The following is a 23943-nucleotide window of genomic DNA, read 5'->3' as shown; positions in this document are numbered from 1 at the left end:
GGGTTGAGTTTCATTTTCTTGCATAGGGATATCCAATTATTCCAGCACAGTTTGTTGAAAAGACTCTTTTCCCATTCAGTTATTTTGGTACTTTTCTCTTAAAATAATTGACCATGTACGTATGGTCTATTTTGGGAGTCCCTATTCATTTCATTGTCGATACCACACTGTCTTATTTACTAGACTTTATTAGTAAGTCTCTAAATCAAAATAGTATAATTCTTCCAACTAGTTCTTTCTCAAAATTGTCATGGCTACTCTAGATCCTTTGCATGTCCGTATAAATATTCAAATCAGCTTATAAATTTCTACCAAAAAAAAACTCTTCTGGGATTTTATTGGCATTTCCTTGAATTCACAGATTAAATTCAACAGGAACTGACAGCTTAACAATATTGAGTCTTCTGATCCATGAACATGGCATATCTCTCCATTTTTTTAGGTCATCTTTAATTTCTCTTGGCAGTGTTTTGTAATTTTGGGTGCATTGGTCTTGAACATTTTTTTGTTGTTGTTGTTAAATCTCTCCCATAAAACTTTGTACATTTTTATGCCATTATAAATGGTATTGTTTTTCAATTTCAGTTTCCAGCTGTTAGTTCCAGTATTTTGTATGTTGACCTTTGTTTCCAGCAGCTTTTTTGTAGATTCTTTAGGTTTTCCTCCGTAGATGATCATATTGTCTTTATGCATTTTATTTCTTTTCGTTGCTTAGTTTCTTTGGCTAGGTACTCCAATATAATGTTGAAGAGAAGTAGTAAGAGTGAATACTATTGTCTTGTTCCCAATCTTAGGGATAAAGCATTCAGTCATTAAAGGTGATATCCGTTGTAGGTTTTCATATATGTCCTTTATCAGGTGGATAAAGTTTGTGTAGAATGGGTACTGTTTCTTCCTTTAAAGTGTATTAGAGTTCACCAGTGAAGCCATCTGGGCCTGGAATTTTCTTTGTGAGAAGGGTTATAACTACAACTTTATTTAAAAACAAACAAATACTGGGCTGTTCTGCTTATCTTAGTTTTTGAGTGGGCTTTGGAAGTTTGTATATTCCAAGGAGTTTGTCTATTTGATTTAATTTGTCTAACATATTGGTGTAAAATGGTTCATAATGTTTCCTTATTGTCCACTTACTGCTGCTGGATCTATAGCAGTGGCTTCTCTTTCATTCTTGACATTGGTAATTTATCTTTTTTTTTCTGACCACTTTGGCTAAATGATTGCCAATTTATTGAGCTTTTAAAATGACCAGCTTTTGACTTTGTTTTTCTTAATTGTTTTTAAGTTTCCTTTTTATTTCTATTTCATTGATGTTTGCTTTTTTATTACTTTTTTTCTTTTGCTTATGCTGGGCTTAATTTGCTCTTTTTTTTTTTTTTTTTTTTGCTTTCTTAAGGTAGATACTTAGTTAGCTGACTTGAAACTTCTCTCCCTCACGAGAGCATTCAGTGCTGCAGACCTCCTCTGACTGCTGCCCTGGCTACACCTCGTAAGTTTTGTTACGCTGTGTTTCCATTTTCATTCAGTTCCAAATACTTTTTCTTTGACTTGTAAGTTACTTAGAAGTGTGTTCTTAAAATCTTGAGTATTTGATCATACTCCAGATATATTTCTATAATTGATTTCTAGTTGTGTGGAATTACATTGTGTTCAGATGAAGCGCTTTGCATGATTCCAATCCTTCTAAATTTATTGAGACTTACGTTATGGCTCAGAATTTGGTTTATCTTGGAGAATGATCTGCAAACGCTTTAAAATCATGTGTGATCCTGCTGTTGTGGGGAGGAGTATTCTCTAACTGATCAATTAGGTCCAGTTGGTCAATAGTGTTATCAAGTATTCTAGATAATTACTGATTTTCTGTTTGTTCTAACAATATTGAGAAAGGAGTGTTGAAATCTCCAACGATGACTGTGTACTTGTCTACATTTCCTCTCACTTCTACTAATTTTGGCTTCATGTATTTTGAAGCTCTGCTATTAGGTACATTCATATTAAGATTTATTATATCTCCATGGTGAATTGACCTGTTTATCATTATGAGATGTCCTTCTTTATCTCATATAATCTCTGATAATATTTCTTTCTCTGAAATCTGTTTTACAATAACATAGCCCCTCCAGCTTACTTTTATTTTTTTTCAAGTGAGAGAACAATGTATTAAACAGGATCTCATCCATGTGAAATTGGCAAACCAAATCATTAACATGGTATATCTGGGGGGAAAGGAGACAAAAAAGGGACTTTTGTTTTGACTATATATTTGTTATTGAATTTGAGTGTGGAGCCAGGGGTGATTTTTAAAATATCTTCTCTGTATTTTCCAGATTTCCTACAATAAACATATATTAGTTTTGTAATAAATGTCACCCTTTTAATAGTTGAAACCAGTTCATTCATCACCAGTTCACTCATCTTTATACTTCAAAACAGCCACAAGATTAATCAGCTGTATCTGTTATGAGTTTATCATTTAGTCCATAAGGGAAATGGCATATACTATTATTTATAGAACGTGGTTCTCCTCTTCTGCTGTTTATCAATGTTTGCCTCACAATAACTTTTTTTTTATGGTAAGTGTATGCTTACTATTATTAGACAGCTGACTTTTTTTTTTTTTTTTTTTTTTTTGCGGTACGCGGGCCTCTCACTGTTGTGGCGTCTCCCGTTGCGGAGCACAGGCTCCGGACGCGCAGGCTCAGCGGCCATGGCTCACGGGCCCAGCCGCTCCGCGGCATGTGGGATCTTCCCGGACCGGGGCACGAACCCGCGTCCCCTGCATCGGCAGGCGGACTCCCAATCACTGCGCCACCAGGGAAGCCCGCCAGCTTACTTTTGATTACTGTTTGCATGGAGTATCTTTTCCATCCTTTTATTTTTATTTATTTATTTATTTTTAATATAAGTTTATTTATTTTTGGCTGCATTGGGTCTTCGTTGTTGGGTCTTTGTTGCTGCACGTGGGCTTTCTCTAGTTGCGGTGAGCGGGAGCTACTCTTCGTTGTGGTGCACGGGCTTCTCATTGCAGTGGCTTCTCTTGTTGCAGAGCTTGGGCTCTAGGCACGCAGGCTTCAGTAGTTGTGGCACGCAGGCTCAGTAGTTGTGGCTTGCGGGCTCTAGAGCACAGGCTCAGTAGTTGTGGCGCACGGACTTAGTTGCTCTGCGGCATGTGGGCTCTTCCTGGACCAGGGCTCAAACCCATGTCCCCTGCATTGGCAAGCGGATTCTTAACCACTGCACCACCAGGGAAGCCCCATCCTTTTATTTTTAACCTGTCCGTGTCTTTTCTAAAAATTAATTAATTAATTTACTTATTTATTTTTGGCTGCATTGGGTCTTCGTTGCTGCGCATGGGCTTTCTCTAGTTGTGGCAAGTGGGGGCTACTCTTCGTTGTGGTGCACAGGCTTCTCATTGCAGTGGCTTCTCTTGTTGCAGAGCATGGGGTCTAGGTGCATGGGCTTCAGTAGTTGTGGCACGCAGGCTCAGTAGTTGTGGCTTGCAGGCTCTAGAGTGCAGGCACAGTAGTTGTGGTGCATGGGCTTAGTTGCTCCACGGCATGTGGGATCTTCCCAGACCAGGGCTCGAACCTGCGTCCCCTGCATTGGCAGGCAGATTCTTAGCCACTGCTCCACCAGGGAAGTCCCTCTCTCTGTGTCTTTACACACAAAGTGGATTTCTTGTAGACAACATATGGTTGGGTCTTGCTTTTTTTCCCCAATATGACAATCTCTGCCTTTTAACTGTGGTGTTTGGAACATATGCTTTTAATGTATTTGATTATGTCATTGGATTTAAATCTATCATCTTACTATCTCTTTTCTGTTCATTCCATCTTTCCTATGTTTCTTTTTTCTCCTTATCTGTCTTCTTTTGGATTAGGTATTTTTAATGATTCCATCTTATCTCCACTTGTGGCTTATAACGTATGCCTCTTTTTTTGTGTGGTTGATCTAGGGTTTAAAATGTACATTGTTAACTTATAACTGTCTATCTTCAAATAATATTAAATCACTTCAAGTCTGGTGCAGGACATTTATAACATTACAGTCAGGTTTCCCTTGCCCACCCTTGCCCATCCTTTATGCTGTCGCTATTCTTAATTATCCTACATAGGTCATAAACCAAACAATATACTGTTATTTCTTTTATTCAGTCAGTCAACTATCAATTAAAGAAATGTTAAACATGAGAAAATCCTTTTAAATTTACCCATTTTCCCCATTATGGCCTGCTTCGTTCCTTTTGTGTAACCATCTGCTGTCTGGCGTCGTTACCTTCTGCCTGAAGAACTTGTGTTGATGTTTCTTGTAGTGTAGGTATGATGACAATTCTCTCAGCTTTTATTTGTCTCAAATAAGAATGAATGCAAGGAAGAATGAGAGGGATAAATGTAAACCTAAATATTTTACTAATTGTGATACATTTTAATATCATTTTGATGCATTTTGTATCAGACTGGATTTTTTTTTTTTTTGATGTGGACCATTTTCAAAGTCTTTATTGAATTTGTTACAATATTGCTTCTGGTTTTTTTTTTTTTTTTTTTTTTTTTTTGACTTTTTTGCCACGAGGCATGTGGGATCTTCACTCCCCGACCAGGGATCAAACCTGCACCCCATGCATTGGAAGGCCAAGTCTTAACTACTGGACCACCAGGGAAGTCCCCAGACTGGATTTTTAAAAATCGTGCTCTGTGCTTTTTACAAGAAACATACCTAAAACATAATGACACAGAAATGTTCTCAGTAAAGATACATACTAATTAAACTTATGAAGCTACATTAATAACAGATAAAATACACTTTAAGGCAAAAAGCACTATTAGGAGTAAAGAGGTTTGTTACATAATGATCAAAGAAAAATTCAGCACAAGACATAAATCTGAAGTTTTAAGTACCTAATAATTTAGCTTCAGATCTTATAAATAAAAAATGGACAAAATTATAAGGACACATTCACAAAACTACAGTTTGGTAGGAGATTTTAACACCGTTTCTCTAGTCATTGATGAAATAGGCAAAAAATTTAAATGATATAGGGATTTGAATAGTGTAATGACAAGGCTTATATATTGAATATAAATCTATATCTATATATCTATCTATATGTAGAGAGAACCTCAGATCCAACAATTAGAAAATACACATTCTTTCATTCATGTAATTTATAAAATTTATAGGGTTTATAAAAACGGAGAAAACTTTTAAAATGTTAAACATTTAATATCCCCCATGTTCTCTACAACAAAGGAAAAAAAGAAAAAAAATAAATACCACAAGAAAACAAAAACCAACATTGGTAAAATTAAAAACCCAGTTCTAAATAACTAATGGTCAAAGAAAGAATCATAATAAAATTTTTAAAATTAAATTAAACTTGTGGGATACAGCTAAAACAGTTTTTAAAAATAAATCTATACCTTTAAATGAATACAATAGAAGTGGAGAAGTACAATTATTAATAAAAGAGCAACAGATTAAGTAGAAAGTGTAAGAAAAGAAATAATCAAGATGAGAACAGAAATTCACAAAATAGAAAACAAAGATAGAATTGAAAAGATTAACAAATCAAACTGCTGGTTCTTTGAAAAGACTACAAGGATAAAAATATCTCTAGCAAGGTTTAGCTAGGGAAAAAAATAAGGATACTTAACATATATATGATTAAGTATATACATATATATAATCATATATACAATATATACAAAACATATATAAGCAAATTCTGTGAACAAAAACATGACAACTGAAATTAAATAGACAGTTTCCTGGGAAAATTTAACTTATAAAAATCTACCCAGTAATAGAAAACCTACCTGGGTCTATAACCCATAAAGAAAATGAAATGAAATTAAGTATCTGCTTGATTCCTATCCTTTGTAAAAACAAAATCCACTGAGTTCTGGCAACACTCTAAGGGACAGATACTTTCTATGTTATGCCAGTTGTTCACAGAATATTAAAATAAAGGGAAAGTCCCCCTCCAACTCATTTTATGAGATTAGTGTAACCTTGGTACCAAAACTCAGAGAGGAGTAATAAGTAAATCATTGACAACCTCAATTATGAATATTGATACAAAATTCTACATAAAATATTAGTAAAATAAACCCATCAATATACAAAATACATTATTATCAAATTCTTGGGTTTTCTGAGAAGACAAGAGTCACCCACTTTAATAAATTAATCATTTCAGTAGATGCCAAAAATAAATTTTATGTAATTTAAAACCCATTCCTAACGAAAATCCTTAGTACACTGTGAATAGAAGTGAACTTTCTTAACCTAATAATCTACCAAAACCCTACGGTAAACATTATACTTACTGGTGAAATATCAGAAGCATTCCTTTTTAAACCAGGATAAAGATGAGGCTATCTGCCATCACAACTTATGTTTAACATTAATCTTGAAGTTCTAGCAATAAGAAAAAAGAACTGTATTGATTGGAAAAGAAAAAAATCCTAACTAGTAATAGTTCAAGATTATACGTTTATTTGCAGATAAACTATTAGTTGAGTATGAGTATCTAAGCTGTTTAGACTATTAACTAAACTGCGGACAAACTAATGGGAGAATTCAGCAAGGTTGCTATGTAAGGCTTACGTACAAAACTTAATAGTTCTTCTATATACCTGCAATAAACTCTTAGGAAATGCAACTACAGATAATATTTTCTATAGCAACAAAAAATAGCAGTAGGATATGATGTGACAAAATAATAGGTTTTTATAAAAAATTATAAAATGTATCAAAAAATATCAAACAAGATCTAAATAAGTGAAGAGATACTGTCATGATGGAAAGGCTCAATATTATAAAGTTAATAGTTCTCCTAAATTAATTTATATATGCAGTGCAATTCCACTACTGACTGGGAATTTTCCAAATTGATCCTAAAATTATTATGATAGAGTGGAAAAGGCTGTGAATAGCAAAGGTAGTTTTGTGGAAGATTAATGGTGGGCCAAGGTGGGGGATTGTTGTAGATACCAAGACATGGTGAAGTTATGACAATAAAGACAGTAGAAGGGGTGAGGGATGGATGAACAGACCAGCGAGACAGAAAAAGATCCCATATTTGGTAAGTAACTTGGCATTTGACAGAAGCCTCATTACCCATTAACAGAGAAGACATGGACTCTTCAATAAATAGTGCTGGGACAATTGGCTCTCTAGAGAAAAAGAAAAGTACCTTTTTATGTTACTTCAGTCCCAGATTACAGACTTGTATGAAAAGCTATAAAACTTTTAGAAGAAAACCTGCCAGAATAATTCTATGACCTCAGGGTAGGGAAGCTGTTCTTAGGATAAAAAAAGCACAAATGACACAGGAGAGGCTTGGTCATTGGATCAAATTAGTGTTAATCCTGCATCACAAGTGAGACCCTAGACGAAAAGACAAGCCACCGAGAGGGATAACATATCCGCAGTCCCCGCGAGTGACAAAGGATGAATCCACCCCGTATAAAGGAATCATATTGTATAAATGAGTACAGTTAAGACAAATACCTCCACAGAAAAATGAGCGAAGGATGTGACCAGACCACTCCAGAAAGGAAACCAGAGTGCTCAATGTGGAGATCTCAGCCATAGTAATAATCTGGGAAAAAAATTAAAATGGCAACAAGTTATCATTTATACCCTTCAGAAAGGCAAAGTTTAGAAGTCTGATAAAAACTGGCAAGGATGTGGGGGAATGGAAATCCCAATAGCCTGCTGGTGGGAGTATACATTAATACAATCCCAGAGGGAAGTGGGGTGCTCTTGTGTTTGAAGATGTGCATATGCTACGACTTGGCAATTCTTAAAGGAGCCATGAGCAAGGCTGTGCATGGCAGTCAGCCCTCTGTGTAGCAGAGTCATTTCACCAAGGATAATACCACGTGGTGTTTAACCTGAAACACGTGGTCTAAATTACCAACCATGCTCCCCACCCCCAAATACACACTTCTTATCCCCTTGTCTTCCTTAAATGTTCTCCTGCGCACTTACCACTGCCTTAGTATATTTTTCATATATACAATACTTCATATAAATCAGAGTATATATTTTACTTATCTTTTTTATTGTTCATCTCATAGAATAGGGGTTTTGTCTCTGTCCCTTTTTTTTTCAATTTCAATACCCCAAAAGTTGCCTGCTTTATTGTAGGCACCCTATAACTATTTGTAGCAAAAATAAATAAGTGAAATTGCAAAAACGTAATATTGAGTAAAAAAAGAGGCAAAAGGGTGTGGGTACCACACATGTAAATTTGAAAACACATAATAGCACAAAGTTTGTGGCTACCTAATGTGTATGTATTAAAAAGAATTAAAACATGCATGTTCACTTCAAGATAGTAGCTCTCTCTGGGGAGAGCATGTTGGGGAGGCTTTGGAGTGGGACTTTGGTCCCATCTATAACATTGCATTTCTTAGCGAGTCCAGTGACCTGATGCAAATGTGGCAAAATGTGAACTTCTGTCATCTCCGGTGTCGGAAGCATTTTATATATATTTTTAAAGTTGCAGGTAAATAAAGAAAGAAGAGAAAGGTTGTCAGCTTATCTCCTTATATTAAGGTTGTTCCTGGGGTTCTGACGCTAAGGCCGCCTTGGGTAGATGGAATTCTTCACATTAACCCCCCTCTCCTGAAGGTCACAGACGCCACCCTAGGCCATCACGAACAGGTGTTTCTGGTTCTCTTCATGTTGGAAGATCTAATTCCGCCGTGTCTTATTTAATCAGGGCTCTCTTTTCCTGTGAGGAGAGGCCATCAAGTAACCGGAAGTGAGCCCTTCCCCGCAGTCAGCCCCAGCGGCCTGTCCCCCTCCCTAGGGCGGAAGAGCAGACACAGTCACCTCGTTGATCAGATGATGGGTGTCTGCCAGCGAAACAAGGCTGGAGCAGACACAGACATTTATTAACACAGATAAGTTTTTATTGCATTAAGAGGGAGTACTTAGAAGGCAGACTCTAGAGAGTAAAAGGATTAAGTCATCTTGAAACACTGTTCTCCTGTCACGGGGGCTAGTAAAGCATCCTCGTGGCCATCTGATTCTGACTCTGATTCCGATCAACTCAAGTGCGTGGCATGGCAGCCAGTGGCGGCAAAGCAAAGCGCTCACAGGCAGTTTCCAAGAAACGCCTCTGTTGGTGAGCGTCAGAGATCACCTACCTACAGGACAGTGCAGTGACCAGAGTATCCAGAGAATACACTACTCTGATTCCAGAGGAGGGTGACATATAAGGTACCAGGATTTATTTAATTATTAAAAATACAATTAGAAGTGTCGATGTACTTTCCTTCCTTGATCAGTTTCTATCAATAAGGTTACACGATATTCCATAAAATGTCCACCATCTTCAACCGTGTCATGGTCATTATTATCCTCATTGTACAGAAAGGTGTGAAGCTCCAGGGAGGTTAAATACTGCTGGTCGTGGGGCAGGGGCGGGACTCCGGTGCCAGTACTTTCACCCCTTTCCGCTGCTTCTGCCCCTCCCCCTCTCGCCTCCCCACCCGCCCCGACACAACACAGGTCTGCGACTCTTCGATGACCAAGCATCTTCGGCTCACACTGTGAACATGAAATTGTGTGTGAGGGATGGTTGAACATGTATTGAACTCAGATAATACTATATAAACTGCTATTCCAGTGATCATTTCTCTTTTCCAAGATTTCTAATTGGTTCTCTTTCCCTGTCCATCTTTTTTTTTTTTGTCTTATAGACCTGGTTATTTATTTAGTCCAGGGCCCAAGCAAGGTTTACACATTACGCTGTTTTTTTTTTTTAACATATTTATTGGAGTATAATTGCTTTACAGTGGTGCGTTAGTTTCTGCTGTATAACAAAGTGAATCAGCTATACATATACATATATCCCCATATTTCCTCCCTTTTGCGTCTCCCTCCCAACCTCCCTCTAGGCGGTCACAAAGCACCGAGCTGATCTCCCTGTGCTGTGCGGCTGCTTCCCACTAGCTATCTATTTTACATTTGGTAGTGTATAAATGTCCATGTCACTCTCTCACTTCGTCTCAGTTTACCCTTCCCCCTCCCTGTGTCCTCAAGTCCATTCTCTACATCAGCATCTTTATTCCTGTACTGCCCCTAGGTTCTTCAGAACCTTTTTTTTTTTTAATTCCATATATATGTGTTAGCATATGGTATCTGTTTTTCTCTTTCTGACTTACTTCACTCTGTATGACAAACTCTAGGTCCATCCACCTCACTACAAATAACTCAATTTCGTTTCTTTTTGTGGCTGAGTAATATTCCATTGTATACATGTGCCACATCTTCCTTATCCATTCATCTGTCGATGGACACTTAGGTTGCTTCCATGTCCTGGCTATTGTAAATATGCTGCAGTGAACATTGTGGTACATGTCTCTTTTTGAAGTATGGTTTTCTCAGGGTTAATGCCCAGTAGTGGGGTTGCTGGGTCACATGGTAGTTCTATTTTTAGTTTTTTAAGGAACCTCCATACTGTTCTCCACAGCAGCTGAATCAATTCACACTCGCACCAACAGTGCAAGAGGGTTCCCTTTTCTCCACACCCTCTCCAGCATTTATTCTTTGTAGATTTTTTGATGATGGCCATTCTGACCGGTGTGAGGTGATACCTCATTTTAGTTTTGATTTGCATTTCGCTAATGATTAGTGATGTTGAGCATCCTTTCATGTGTTTGTTGGCAATCTGTATATCTTCTTTGGAGAAATGTCTATTTAGGTCTTCTGCCCATTTTTGGATTGGGCTGTTTGTTTTCTTGATATTGAGCTGTAAGAGCTGCTTGTATATTTTGGAGATTAATCCTTTGTCAGTTGCTTTGTTTGCAAATATTTTCTCCCATTCTGAGGATTGTTTTTTCGTCTTATTTATGGTTTCCTTTGCTGTGCAAAAGCTTTGAAGTTTCATTAGGTCCCATTTGTTTATTTTTGTTTTTATTTCCATTTCTTTAGGAGGTGGGTCAAAAAGGATCTTGCTGTGATTTACATCGTAGAGTGTTCTGCCTATGTTTTCCTCTAAGAGTTTTATAGTGTCTGGCCTTACATTTAGGTCTTTAATCAATTTTGAGTTGATTTTTGTGTATGGTGTTAGGGAGTGTTCTAATTTCATTATTTTACATGTAGCTGTCCGGTTTTCCCAGCACCACTTATTGAAGAGGCTGTCTTTTCTCCATTGTATATTCTTACCTCCTTTATCAAAGGTAAGGTAACCATATGTGTGTGGGGTTTTTTCTGGGCTTTCTACCTTGTTCCTTTGGTCTATAAGTCTGTCTTTATGCCAGTATCATACAGTTTTTTTTTTTTTTTTGAATCATAAAGTTTTAATGACTGTAGCTTTGTAGTATAGTCTGAAGTCAGGGAACCTGATTCCTCCAGCTCCATTTTTCATTCTCAAGATTGCTTTGACTATTCATGGTCTTCTGTGTTTCCATACAAATCATGAAATGTTTTGTTCTAGTTCTGTGAAAAATGCCATTGGTAGTTTGATAGGGATGGCGTTGAATCTGTAGATTGCTTTGGGTAGTATAGTCATTTTCACAATGTTGATTCTTCCAATCCAAGAACATGGTATATCTCTCCAACTGTTTGTATCATCTTTAATTTCTTTATCAGTGTCTTATAGTTTTCTGCATACAGGTCTTTTGTCTCCTTGGGTAGGTCTATTCCTAGGTATTTTATTCCTTTTGTTGCAATGGTAAATGGGAGTGTTTCCTTAATTTCTCTTTCAGATTTTTCACCATTAGTGTATAGGAATGCAAGAGATTTCTGTGCATTAATTTTGTATCCTGCTACTCTACCAAATTCATTGATTTGCTCTAGTAGTCTTCTGGTAGCATCTTTAGGATTCTCTATGTATAGTGTCATGTCATCTGTAAACAGTGACAGCTTTACTTCTTCTTTTCCAATTTGGATTCCTTTTATTTCTTTTTCTTCTCTGATTGCTGTGGTGAAAACTTCTAAAACTATGTTGAATAATAGTGGTGAGGGTGGACAACCTTGTCTTGTTCCTGATCTTAGAGGATCTTCATCATTGAGAATGATGTTGGCTGTGGGTTTGTCATATATGACCTTTATTCTGTTGAGGTAAGTTCCCTCTATGCCTAATTCCTGGGGAGTTTTTATCATAAATGGGTGTTGAATTTTGTCGAAAGCTTTTTCTGCATCTATTGAGATGATCATACGGTTTTTCTCCTTCAGTTTGTTAATAGGGTGTGTCACATTGACTGATTTGTGTTTATTGAAGAATCCTTGCATTCCTAGGATAAACCCCAGTTGATCATAGTGTATGATCCTTTTAATGTGCTGTTGGATTCTGTTTGCTAGTATTTTGTTGAGGAGTTTTGCATCTATGTTCATCAGTGATATTGGCCTGGAGTTTTCTTTTTTTGTGACATCTTTGGTTTTGGTATCAGGGTGATGGTGGCCTTGTAGAATGAGTTTGGGAGTGTTCCTCCCTCTGCTATATTTTGGAAGAGTTTGAGAAGGATAGGTGCTAGCTCTTCTGTAAATGTTTGATAGAATTCACCTATGAAGCCATCTGGTCCTGGGCTTTTGTTTGTTGGAAGATTTTTAATCACAGTTTCAATTTCGGTGCTTTTGATTGGTCTGTTTGTATTTTCTATTTCTTCCTGGTTCAGTCTCAGAATGTTGTGCTTTTCTAAGAATTTGTTCATTTCTTCCAGGTTGTCCATTTTATGGGCATAGAGTTGCTTGTAGTGATCTTTCATGATCCTTTGTATTTCAGCAGTGTCAGTTGTTACTTCTCCTTTTTCATTTCTAATTCTGTTGATTTGAGTCTTCTCCCTTTTTTTCTTGATGAGTATGGCTAATGGTTTATCAATTTTGTTTATCTTCTCAAAGAACCAGCTTTTAGTTTTATTGATCTTTGCTATTGTTTCCTTCATCTCTTTTTCATTTATTTCTGATCTGATCTTTATGATTTCTTTCCTTCTGCTAACTTTGGGCTTTTTTTGTTCTTCTTTCTCTAATTGCTTTAGGTGTAAGGTTAGGTTGTTTATTTGAGATGTTTCTTGTTTCTTGAGGTAGGATTGTATTGCTATAAACTTCCCTCTTAGAACTGCTTTTGCTGCATCCCATAGGTTTTGGGCCATCGTGTTTTCACTGTCACTTGTTTCTAGGAATTCTTTGATTTCCTCTTGATTTCTTCAGTGATCTCTTGGTAATTTAGTAGTGGATTGTTTAGCCTCCATGTGTTTGTATTTTTTACAGTTTTTTTTTTCCTGTAATTGATATCTAGTCTCCTAGCATTGTGGTCAGAAAAGATACTTGATACGTTTTCAATTTTCTTAAATTTACAAAGGCTTGATTTGTGACCCAAGATATGATCTATGCTGGAGAATGTTCCATGAGCACTTGAGAAGAAAGTGTATTCTGTTGTTTTTGGATGGAATGTCCTATAAATATCAATTAAGTCCATCTTGTTTAATGTATCATTTAAAGCTTGTGTTTCCTTATTTATTTTCATTTTGGTTGATCTGTCCTTTGGTGAAAGTGGGGTGTTAAATTTCCCTACTTTGATTGTGTTACTGTCGATTTCCCCTTTTATGGCTGTTAGTATTTGCCTTATGTATTGAGGTGCTTCTATGTTGGGTGTAAATATTTACAATTGTTATATCTTCTTCTTGGATTGATCCCTGATCGTTATGTAGTGTCCTTCTTTGTCTCTTGTAATAGTCTTTATTTTAAAGTCTATTTTGTCTGATAGGAGAGTTGCTACTGCAGCTTCCTTTTGATTTCCATTTGTGTGGAATATCTTTTTCCACTTCAGTCTACAGGCTATGTGTCCCTAGATCTGAAGTGGGTCTCTTGTAGACAGCATATATACAGGTCTTGTTTTTGTATCTGTTCAGCCAGTCTATGTCTTTTGGTTGGAGCATTTAATCCATTTACATTTAAGGTAATTATTGATATGTATGTTCCTATTACCATTTTCGTAATTGTTTTGGGTTTGTTATTGTGGGTCTTTTCCTTCTCTTGTGTTTCCTGCCTAGAGAAGTTCCTTTAGCATTTGTTGTAAAGCTGGTTTCGCGGTGCTGAATTCTCTTAGCTTTTGCTTGTCTGTAAAGGTTTTAATTTCTTCATCGAATCTAAATGAGATCCTTGCTGGGTAGAGTAATCTTGGTTGTAGGTTTTTCCCTTTCATCACTTAAATATGTCCTGCCACTCCCTTCTGGCTTGCAGAGTTTCTGATGAAAGATCAGCTGTTAACTTAGTGAGGATTCCCTTGTATGTTATTTGTTGCTTTTCCCTTGCTGCTTTTAATATTTTTTCTTTGTACTTAATTTTTGATAGTTTGATTAACATGTGTCTTTGTGTGTTTCTCTGTGGATTTATCCTGTCTGGGACTCTCTGTGCTTCATGGACTTGATTGACTATTTCCTTTCCCATATTAGGGAAGTTTTCGACTATAATCTCTGCATATGTTTACACAGTCCCTTTCTTTTTCTCTTCTTCTGTGACCCCTATAATTCGAATGTTGGTGTGTTTAATGTTGTCCCCGAGGTCTCTGAGTCTGTCCTCAATTCTGTTCATTCTTTTTTCTTCATTCTGCTCTGCGGTAATTATTTCCACTATTTTATCTTCCAGGTCACTTATCTGTTCTTCTGCCTCAGTTATTCTGCTATTGATTCCTTCTAGAGAATTTTTAATTTCATTTATTGTGTTGTTCATCATTGTCTGTTTGCTCTTTAGTTCTTCTAGGTCCTTGTTAAAGTTTTCTTGTATTTTCTCCATTCTATTTCCAGTGGATCATCTTTACTATCATTACTCTGAATTCTTTTTCACGTAGACTGACTATTTCCTCTTCATTTGTTTGGTCTGGTGGGTTTTTACTTTGCTTCTTCATCTGCTGCATATTTCTCTGTCTTCTCATTTTGCTTAACTTACTGTGTTTTGGGGGTCTCCTTTTTGCAGCCTGCAGATTCGTAGTTGCCATTGTATTTGTTTTCTGCCCCCAGTGGGTAAGGTGGGTTCAGTGGTTTGTGTAGGCTTCCTAGTGGAGGGGACTGGTGCCTGTGTTCTGGTGGATGAGGCTGCACCTTGTCTTTCTGGTGGGCAGGACCACATCCGGTGGTGCGTTTTGCGGTTTCTGTGAGCTTATTATAATTTTAGGTAACCTCTCTGCTAATGGGTGGGGTTGTGTTCCTGTCTTGCTAGTTGTTTGGCATAGCCTGTCCAGCACTAGAGATTGCTGGTCATTGAGTGGAGCTGGGTCTTAGTGTTGAGATGGAGATCTCTGGGAAAGCTCTAGCTGATTGATATTATGTGAAACTGGGAGGTCTCCGGTGGTCCAGTGTCCTGAACTCAGCTCTCCCACCTCAGAGGTTCAGGCCTGACACCTGGCCGGAGCACTGTCAGCCACACGGCTTACATGTAGATGGGTTAAATTCTCCAATCCAGAGGCACAGGGTGGCCGGCCTTCTGAGCGCCTCTCGGTCCTCCAGCCGGGTGTCGTCCTCCAGGCCTGGGTGATATGGACAGCCTGCTTTGGATCCAGGTCCAGCTGCATTCCCTAACGTCTAGAAGAAGCAGCTGACACCCCCGTCCTCCCCTATCCCTGCCGCAGTTCATCACGATCCTGTCCATCTTTTCTTGTTTCATTGCTTCCTAGTTTTGTTTCAGAAAGTCTTGTTAATGTTCTTGCCTGGCCCTCCTTTATGTCTTCAAGAGCTAAACGTGCTCATTGTAAATGCCTTTGGAGAGAGTGCTTCTATTCCATGCATTTACACAGAGGAGGTTTCTCTGTTGATCATTGCTTGTGGGAGCCCTTTCTTGGGGCTACATTTCTGGCATTCTTTAGAACTTTGTTTGCCAGGTGGCCTGGACTGGAAATTGTTTCTGATTTCTCTCTCCCTGGTTTTATGGTTGCCTCCACCGTCCACCTGAGATGGCCCATGTCCCTGACTTGGGACTCTGTTCCTTGGTGGTAGGAACCCAGGTGAAGCTCTCTCTGATTCTTCCTCAGCTGTGAGCATGCTTTATGGTACCAGCCACGCTCTGCCCTTCCTGCCTTACTCCCTCGAGCCAGCTCTGGTTTCGTACCAGGAAAGGGAGGCCTTCAAACCCATTCCCCTGCAGGATTGAGTTTGGCCTCCTCTGCCTGGAGCCCCACAGACCTGTGACATCAGCATTCACCACTGTGTGTCTGTTCAGTTTCTAGTCCTTGTTTCTTTTGGTTCTAATCGTGACCCTGTCTTTTTTATATAAAGAAAAATTCATCTCTAAGTGTCCTGCTTGGAGAACAGAGGGGACTCCAAGGGTAAACTCACAATATCACTTTGACCTGCAGCCCCAAAGCTGCTATTAATTTCTGTTTTATTTTTTGAACAGGAATGAATGTTTTGTTTAACTGTTTTTCCTGTCTCCTTTTATTTTTATTTCACCTAAAAGGAGAATGCAGAACATACTCCACTCCCGGTGGAAAGTCTCGATTTCTGAGGGTATTGGCAGGACGGCGTGGATTTTTTTTCAGCGTTTTATGGTAGCACATTCAGCTGCAACGGGTGGAGTCTGGCCCATTCCTGTATTAAGAGGGCTAAAAATTGGAGGAAGGGAGGGAGGGGATGAGAGCTACATTCCACGCCTTATCTTTAGCATTTACAAGAACCATATAAATGTATTCAAAACCCCTCAAGCAGGAAGAGAGTAGTAAAACCCATGTGTTCATAGGAAATTCCGGGGCTATTTGCTCTGCAGTGGGGTTTGGAAAGAACCAAGAGGTAAATAGCCAGAAGGGAGGTGGCCTGGGGGCCTAGAGGGGCCCACGGTAGCTCCCCCCGGGGCCACCGTGCCGGGTCACCCCTCTCCAGCTTCTCCTGGGTCCCTGTGGATGCAGAGTGACATTTGTGAGCCAGGATGGGTTGGTGGCCTGCTCTAGGCCTGACGCCTGCATCCTTGTGTCTGGATTTTAAAGGGTCTCAGGGTTGAGCAGTTGGGGAGACTGTCTTCATACTTGGCCGCCCTCCACTTTCCACAATAAAATAGACAAATATCTGAATCTTCAGGCAGCATGGCGCAGAGCTCGAGAGCACAGACCCAGGAGTCAGGAGAACTAGGTCAGCCTCGCAGCCTGGCCACTCACTGAGCTGTGACGCTGGCTACTCAGTCTCCCTGGATCTCAGGCCCGTTGGCCGATGGTAAAATGGGGCTAAGTATCTGGCTCAAGGGAAACCTCTTGTGAAGATTAAAGGAAGGAATGCGTAGTAAGCACTTAGCATAAGGTAAATTGCTCTGATTTGCATTATTTTATCATCTGGACTCAGAAAGGCATGGCAGGCAAATTAGAAAGCCAACATTTTTGTTCCTGGGCCAAGTTCCGAGCACTAAACTCTCCCTCCCCCGAGTCCCCACCCCAGCCCTAACCGGGATGCTCTTTCAAATGAATCTTGTAATTCTAATTGCACGTCTGTGTCTCTTAAGGCTTATTGGGTCTTGATTCCCGTTCCCAGTCTACCTGAAATGCCACTGTTTCCATTAAAGTCAACGAAAGAACACATCTCCCCAGGGACTCAAAAGCCTGCTTGCCCGGCGGCCGTGAGGGCCCTGAGCCTGGGTGAACGCGAATCTCATCACACTCCCACCCCCACCCTCAGCCCACTGAGAAAAGACACTGTCCAAAGGAAGCACTAGTGACCACTCGGATCTGTGGGTCCCGTGCTGCAGTGCTGCCCGCCCCACAGCCTCCACCCTGGAGGAGCTACGTGGAAGGTGAGAAATTGTTCTCTCCACAAACTGCAAAGGGCCCTGTGCCTCCGTTTTCAGCGTGAACCATGTCTGTTGAGGAGAATCACAGAACTGCCTCTAATATGACTCCTGCTGTAATGGAAGCGAGGGCGAGAATATTTGTGCCTATTTTCAAGCACGTTATAGCTAGACTGTTTGTGCTCCAGGAACGTAAATATGGTTAATCTTCAAAATAGGGTTAATCTTATTTTTTTATTTATTTATTTTTTGCGTTACGCGGGCCTCTCACTGTTGTGGCGTCTCCCGTTGCGGAGCACAGGCTCCGGACGCGCAGGCTCAGCGGCCATGGCTCACGGGCCCAGCCGCTCCGCGGCACGTGGGATCTTCCCGGACCGGGGCACGAACCCGCGTCCCCTGCATCGGCAGGCAGACTCTCAACCACTGCGCCACCAGGGAAGCCCGCATTTTGGCATTTTTAAAGAATTGATTCCAGGGCTAATTTGTATATTCCTTTGGCTTTTTTTTTTTTTAAACTAGAGACAGAATCTCATTCATAAAATGGAGATAAAAATAATACTTCTATTGTCCTGATGAACAAAGGAAAACTATGTAGGATTTACTTGGCAAAGTGTAAAACACTAAACAAATCTTATGTTTTAAAAAATTCTCTGAGGGTGGATTAGAATTTTTAAACGGTTCCAAATCATCATGAATGAAAGCTATTAAGCTAGATGGATAATCAAACAAGGTAGTGTCGTGTAAGTGGTCCAAAACTAGGAGTGACTAATGCAATGGGGTTGACTTTCTTGGTGGTTTAACCTTGACTCTGAACGCAATTCCAGAAGGATGGCTTTCAAGATTAGAATAATGCTACAAGGCAACGCCTTTTTATTTTTTATTTATTTATTTTTTTTCTGCTGCAGCATGCGACATGCAGGGATCTTAGTTCCCCGACCAGGGATGGATGGACCCCTCGCCCCCTGCCTTGGGAGCACAGAGTCTTAACCATTGGACTGCCAGGGAAGTCCCCAGGCAACACCTTTGAAAGACACCACTGGTGGACATGCTCTGCTTGTTAACATTGTAGCCCCATTTCCGGGTATGGGGCTTTGGAGAGTGTGGGTCCCCTAAGGCAGTGACCATCCCTAATCCTTGCCCCCAGAACCCGGCACGGCAGCTGGCAGGAGACAGGTAAAGAACAGATGTTGGTTGAAAATAAAGCTTTTTCAAGGCTAAGTATGTACATATTTATAGAAATATTGATTTTTAAAATATTTTTATAAATAGCAAACAAGATTTGAAACCTTTATTTCCCTCATATCTTTGCTCTTTGTCTCAGGTTTTCAGATGACCCAGAGACGCTAAGCGCCTCACGCATAGTCACACAGTAAGCACATGGCAGGGTGAGGACCAAACCCGGGGCTGCTGACTCCTGGCTCAATGCTCCTTGCATCCTACCTTGTTGCCCAGGACCCAGGCCAACTTCCTGGACATGTGGCCTGTGCGTTCACCCAGGGCCCCATGCTTGGTTTAATAATCTGCTATGCCTGTCTTGATATTTTTAATAACTTTCAAAAAAGGGGCCTCACCTTTTCATTTTCCTCTGGGGCCCACAAATCATATGGCCTGTCCTGCCAGGACCTTTGCGGGTATGATTCAAGGATTCCTCATGTCTCCTTGGAGGACTGTGTTCCAGAACCACGACTTTCTAATGCTCTACCTTGAGGATCAAAGACAGAAGCTGACAGCAAAGGAGGATGACCCAGGGCTCGCTCTCCTTGGCCTTGGCTTCCCTTTGGTGCTCTATTCATGGTAACTGCTTACCGGTGACGTCTTCCAGGCCAACTCTTCCTGGGGCACCTCCCTGTGCTGGGAGGTGGCCTGGAGCAGATGCCAGTCGGCCAGCGTCAGGGTAGCTGGTGGAAAAGTGAAGAATCCTCTCCCTAGGCACAAGCACTGGCTGTTTGGTATATTGCCAAGGGAGTTTAGCTATTGGTTGTGTTTATTTTCCCACTGACTCAGCTGATTTTGCAGTGAAATGCCTGAAATGAACTGTTGTTCTCCATGTTGCGTGGGGACAGCTGTTGGTTTTTGTTGTATAGGGTTGGTTTCTTTTCTGGTGGGATCTCGCCGGGTCATAGACTCAGCTGGTGTGACTAAGCATGGAGCCTGCTCATAAAAGCTAAGTTATCAGCTTACCCGTCTTCTTCCCTCCAAGGCTGGTCCTCGGCAGTGCTAGGAGATGGATAACGCCTGTCCACACTCTCCCCTTTCCTCTGGGCATTCCCTGACATTCTTCCTCGTACATAAAGTGCCCACACGCTCAGGGCCACCACCACGGCCCCGCCTCGGCCTAGGACATTGCTCTGCATTTTCAGTGTTGCTTCCCCATCGGTTTACCTGTGCTGGTCCTTATTTCCTTGGAGATGGTGCTCTCTGCTACCTGACGGCGAGTGATCTGCAGCTGATGCCTTTATCCCAGTGCCTGTCTGTGTCGGCACGAGAACCACCCAGGGCCTCACCGGTGACTGTCCTCTGGGTCATTGTTGGTGGGTGCGATGCTCTTAGGGAACTGGACTCCCCAGAATTGACACATAGGACAGAGGCCACACTTCTGAGAACAGAGAGAACTTACGCATCAGAGGCCAGTCATCACTATAACTGAGCAAGGACAGGTTGGCCTCTGGGTACATGGACCCACAGAGGTCTGTGGCAATGCGAATAACCATGGAGTTCCCAGGGGCAGGAGAGACAGGAAACCAGTGGGTGTTGCTTGACCTATAGCAGTAAACGAGATCAGGGGGTACTAGGCAGAAGGTGATGGTGACCACGAGGTGGACATGGCCATCCCTTGCCCAGCGTCCGGGACTAAGCCTGTTCTCAGACCCAGAAGCCAGTGAAAGGGGAGGCCGGGCTTCCAGGGGAAAGACCCTGCCGCACCAGCCAAGTGTGCAGCGTGGATATCCTCTGATCTGTCCCCAGAGGAGCCGATGGCTATTCCAGAAAACACACACTGGAAGAAGGGATCAGTCGGGGTTTTGGAGGGCTTTCGGACCCATCAGTCTCAGACGCATCAGTTACCTGTCGTGTCACAAGTCGCCCAACACTCAGTGGCTTAAAATGACAGTTATTGTTTATTATGTCGCTATTTCTGTAGGTCAGGAATTTGGGGGCCTTGTGAGGCATTATTGCCAGGAAGAAGCCCTCGGCCGGGGATGAACAGGAGCTGAGCCTCAGGGGCCCGTTGGGTAACCGCGCCGGGTGCTGGCTCTCTCCCTTCCAGCCCCGTGGGCCCACTTCCTGTTGGTACCTCCTGAGATATGCCCCTCACACACTCGCACCCCTGAACCCAGCCCAAGATGCAGGCCCTCGCGGAATAGGATGAGGGCCACTCTCTCACCTGCCTGTCTTTGGGGCAGAGGAGGGCAAACCTGAGGACAGGCTGCAGGAAGAGCCCCTGGGTTTTAGCTGCCCTTTAAGGAAAGTAGTGAAAAATCAGCCCTTCCCGGGATATGCTGCTATAGTTTGTGCTACTCAGAGTAAGGGACAGCGTTGCTGTCACCCGCACCACAGCGCACAGACCAGGGGTTGGTGACTGACTCAGAGACAGTGATGCCACAGGTTGGACACTTCAGAAGTGGATGGTACTCCAGACTGTGATTATGCTGACAGATGAGCCCAACAGACCCGCTGTCTGGGAACGTAATGCTGGGCAGACAGAGAGGGCAGGTCAGTGACTGTGTCTGGCTCCGACTGCCCAGCAGGTCTGTGGCACACCACAGGCGGCAGTGCTGCACATCCCATCACCTAGGATGTGCTGGGCACCTGCTGGCCTTGTGACCTAACGCGCCACCTGCAACATCAGCATCTTTCCAGCCAAGGTCTGAGTGACGTCCCAGCCACAGTCCCAAGGCAGCATCGCCCCTTGGGTCCATCAAGGGGTAGCACAGCCAACCCTCCCCCTCTCCAGCCAGGTGGCCTCCATGGTGCTTCTCCCGTGCAGGACTCCAACTCCAAGGGAATGCTCTGAGCAGGAAGGTGGGAGGCCCAAAGCTCCAAGTCCACATTGCTATCCGCATGTTTTCCTGCGGAACCCGGTGCAGTGGTTCTCAGCTCAGCCCACCCAGTATTCTCATTGAGGGGCTTTTAGAAAATATATATTTGCCTGGGTCCCACCCCTAGAGATTTTAACTCACATGTCCTGCTTTGAGGCACAGGCATTGCCGAGTTTTAAAAGTTCTTCAGGTGACTTAAAAAGAAGACTTTATTTTGGGATTTCCCTGGCGGTCCAGTAGTTAGGACTCCGCGCTTTCACAGCCGAGGCCTTGGGTTCGGTCCCTGGTCGGGGAACTAAGACCCTGTAAGCCGGCAGCGAGGCTAAAAAAAACCCCAAACTTTATTTTGAAATAATTATAGATGCATAGGAAGTTGCAAAAAAAAGTCCAGAGGGGTGCTGTTTCCTCTTAACCCAGCCTCCCGAGTGGTAACATTTTGTGTAACTACAGTAAACTGTCAAAACCAGGAAACTAACACTAGTACAACGCACAAAGTGTGTGCAGATGTCACTGGTTCTGCCAGCATTCTGCGTGTGTGCCTGTGTGTGTCTGGGCGCATCTCTGTGTGTGTAGACCACCTTGCACCGGCCAGCCTTCAACTCTCCGCACTTCAGTTCCATTGTTTATAAAACCAAAGAGCTCAGTTCTGTTGTGTCTGAGGTCTCTTCCAGGTCCGTTGGTGAAAATCGGGCAACTTGGGTTTGGTTGCTCTGAGTCGTACGGGTAGAGCCCTGGGGTGGGTGTGGTTGGGGCATCTCGAGGGGCCTGGCACCTGCGGGTGGTGGCCTAGAAGCCTATGACCTTGACCAGTTGGTTCCTCTTGACCAAAGGGACCACAGCCTCATTGCTCATTGGCTTTGCAGGTAGAATCTTGCTTGGCAGACTCTTGGGTGGAGGTTAGGCGCCCCCGGTAAGAAACCAGGACCTGAGTCACAGGGGCTCCAGGGAGACTCGGGAGTGTCCAGAGATCAGGAAGGGGGAGGGAGCTCCCAGGCCTTCAAGGTCAAAGGTCAAGAGTTGAGGTACGAGTTTCAGCCCCCTCCTTGGGTAGAATTAACGTTGGAGTTCTTTGGAAACGACTTAGAAAACTGCTTTTGGAGTCAGGCCAGATGTCACTCTTTCCTAGCTCTGTGACCTTGGGAAAGTTGTTGCATAGCCCTGGGCCTGTTTCCTCGTCTCTAATGGGAGGGTGACAGTGTCACTCACCTCCTGGAGGAGCTGGGGCTTAGGCGACATATAGCCCCAGTGCATGCCTGGCGTAGAGCAAGTGTCCTGCATGAACCATGTGCTGCCTTCCTCCCCTCCCCGCGCTGTATTCTGACGCTTTGACATCTGGGGTCTTGCTGACCCGGAGGGACTGCCCCTCCTATGCCTAGCCAGTTCCTAGAGACAGTAAACAACCTGCCTGCAAGTGCAGTCTTCACATACAGACCAGCCAGTCCAGAGCCACACACCCAGCCACTTTCTTAATCGGCTCCTGCACTCGGGGCTGCTCTCAACCTGCCCTGATCACCCCGAGGCCAGGTACCAGGCAACTGGGGCAGCCCCTATGGCTCAGCCTGCGGAAGTGATGCAAGCCAGCCAATCCTAAGCTGCTTGGCTTCCCTCACCCTCCTTCCCACGGGAACCACAGTAAAGGCTCCTCCCACATTTCCCCTCCCTGGCTCTGTCTCCTGACAGGTGCTTCCCTGTGTGACCCCGTGGCCCCCCATGGCACGTGTGCATCCTCTTCTTGAGAACTGTGACAAACTGTCGTTTCACCGGCAACCCCTCCTGATCTATTGGCTTTATCGTACTTCAAATTTTCTATTAATACACTACTTTATTAGACTTTATTTTTTAGAGCAATTTTAGGATCACAGCGAAATCAAGTAGGAGGTGGAGGTCTCCCACATACCCCCTTCCTCCACACGTGCATGGCCTCTCCCATTATCAACACCCCGACCAGAGCGGTACCCTTGCTACAGCTGATGAGCTACACTGACACATCCTGATCAATACACTATATTTTAAAACATCTAAAAATGCACACTACTAATGCTGCTTGTGTATACTTGTTTGCGTTGGTTCGTTTGTCAGTGTATTCGTCTAACCTTCCTGGGATGACAGACCCCAAAACAGAGGTAATCCCCGCCTCGGAGGCATTCTGGGTCACCGATAGTTGGAAGCATTAGGGGATGAGAGCAAA

General features: G+C 42.2%; 1 long non-coding RNA gene across 1 annotated transcript in view; it reads right to left on the bottom strand.

The window, feature by feature from the left end:
- The window catches only part of LOC125963619 (uncharacterized), a 687634-nt gene that overhangs the window by 277470 nt on the left and 386221 nt on the right, over window positions 1-23943 (bottom strand). The gene's annotated exons all lie outside the window — the stretch shown is intronic.

Source organism: Orcinus orca, chromosome 2 (genome assembly GCF_937001465.1).
Source record: "Orcinus orca chromosome 2, mOrcOrc1.1, whole genome shotgun sequence".
NCBI lineage: Eukaryota > Metazoa > Chordata > Mammalia > Artiodactyla > Delphinidae > Orcinus > Orcinus orca.
This window is presented reverse-complemented; position numbering and strand designations above follow the sequence as displayed.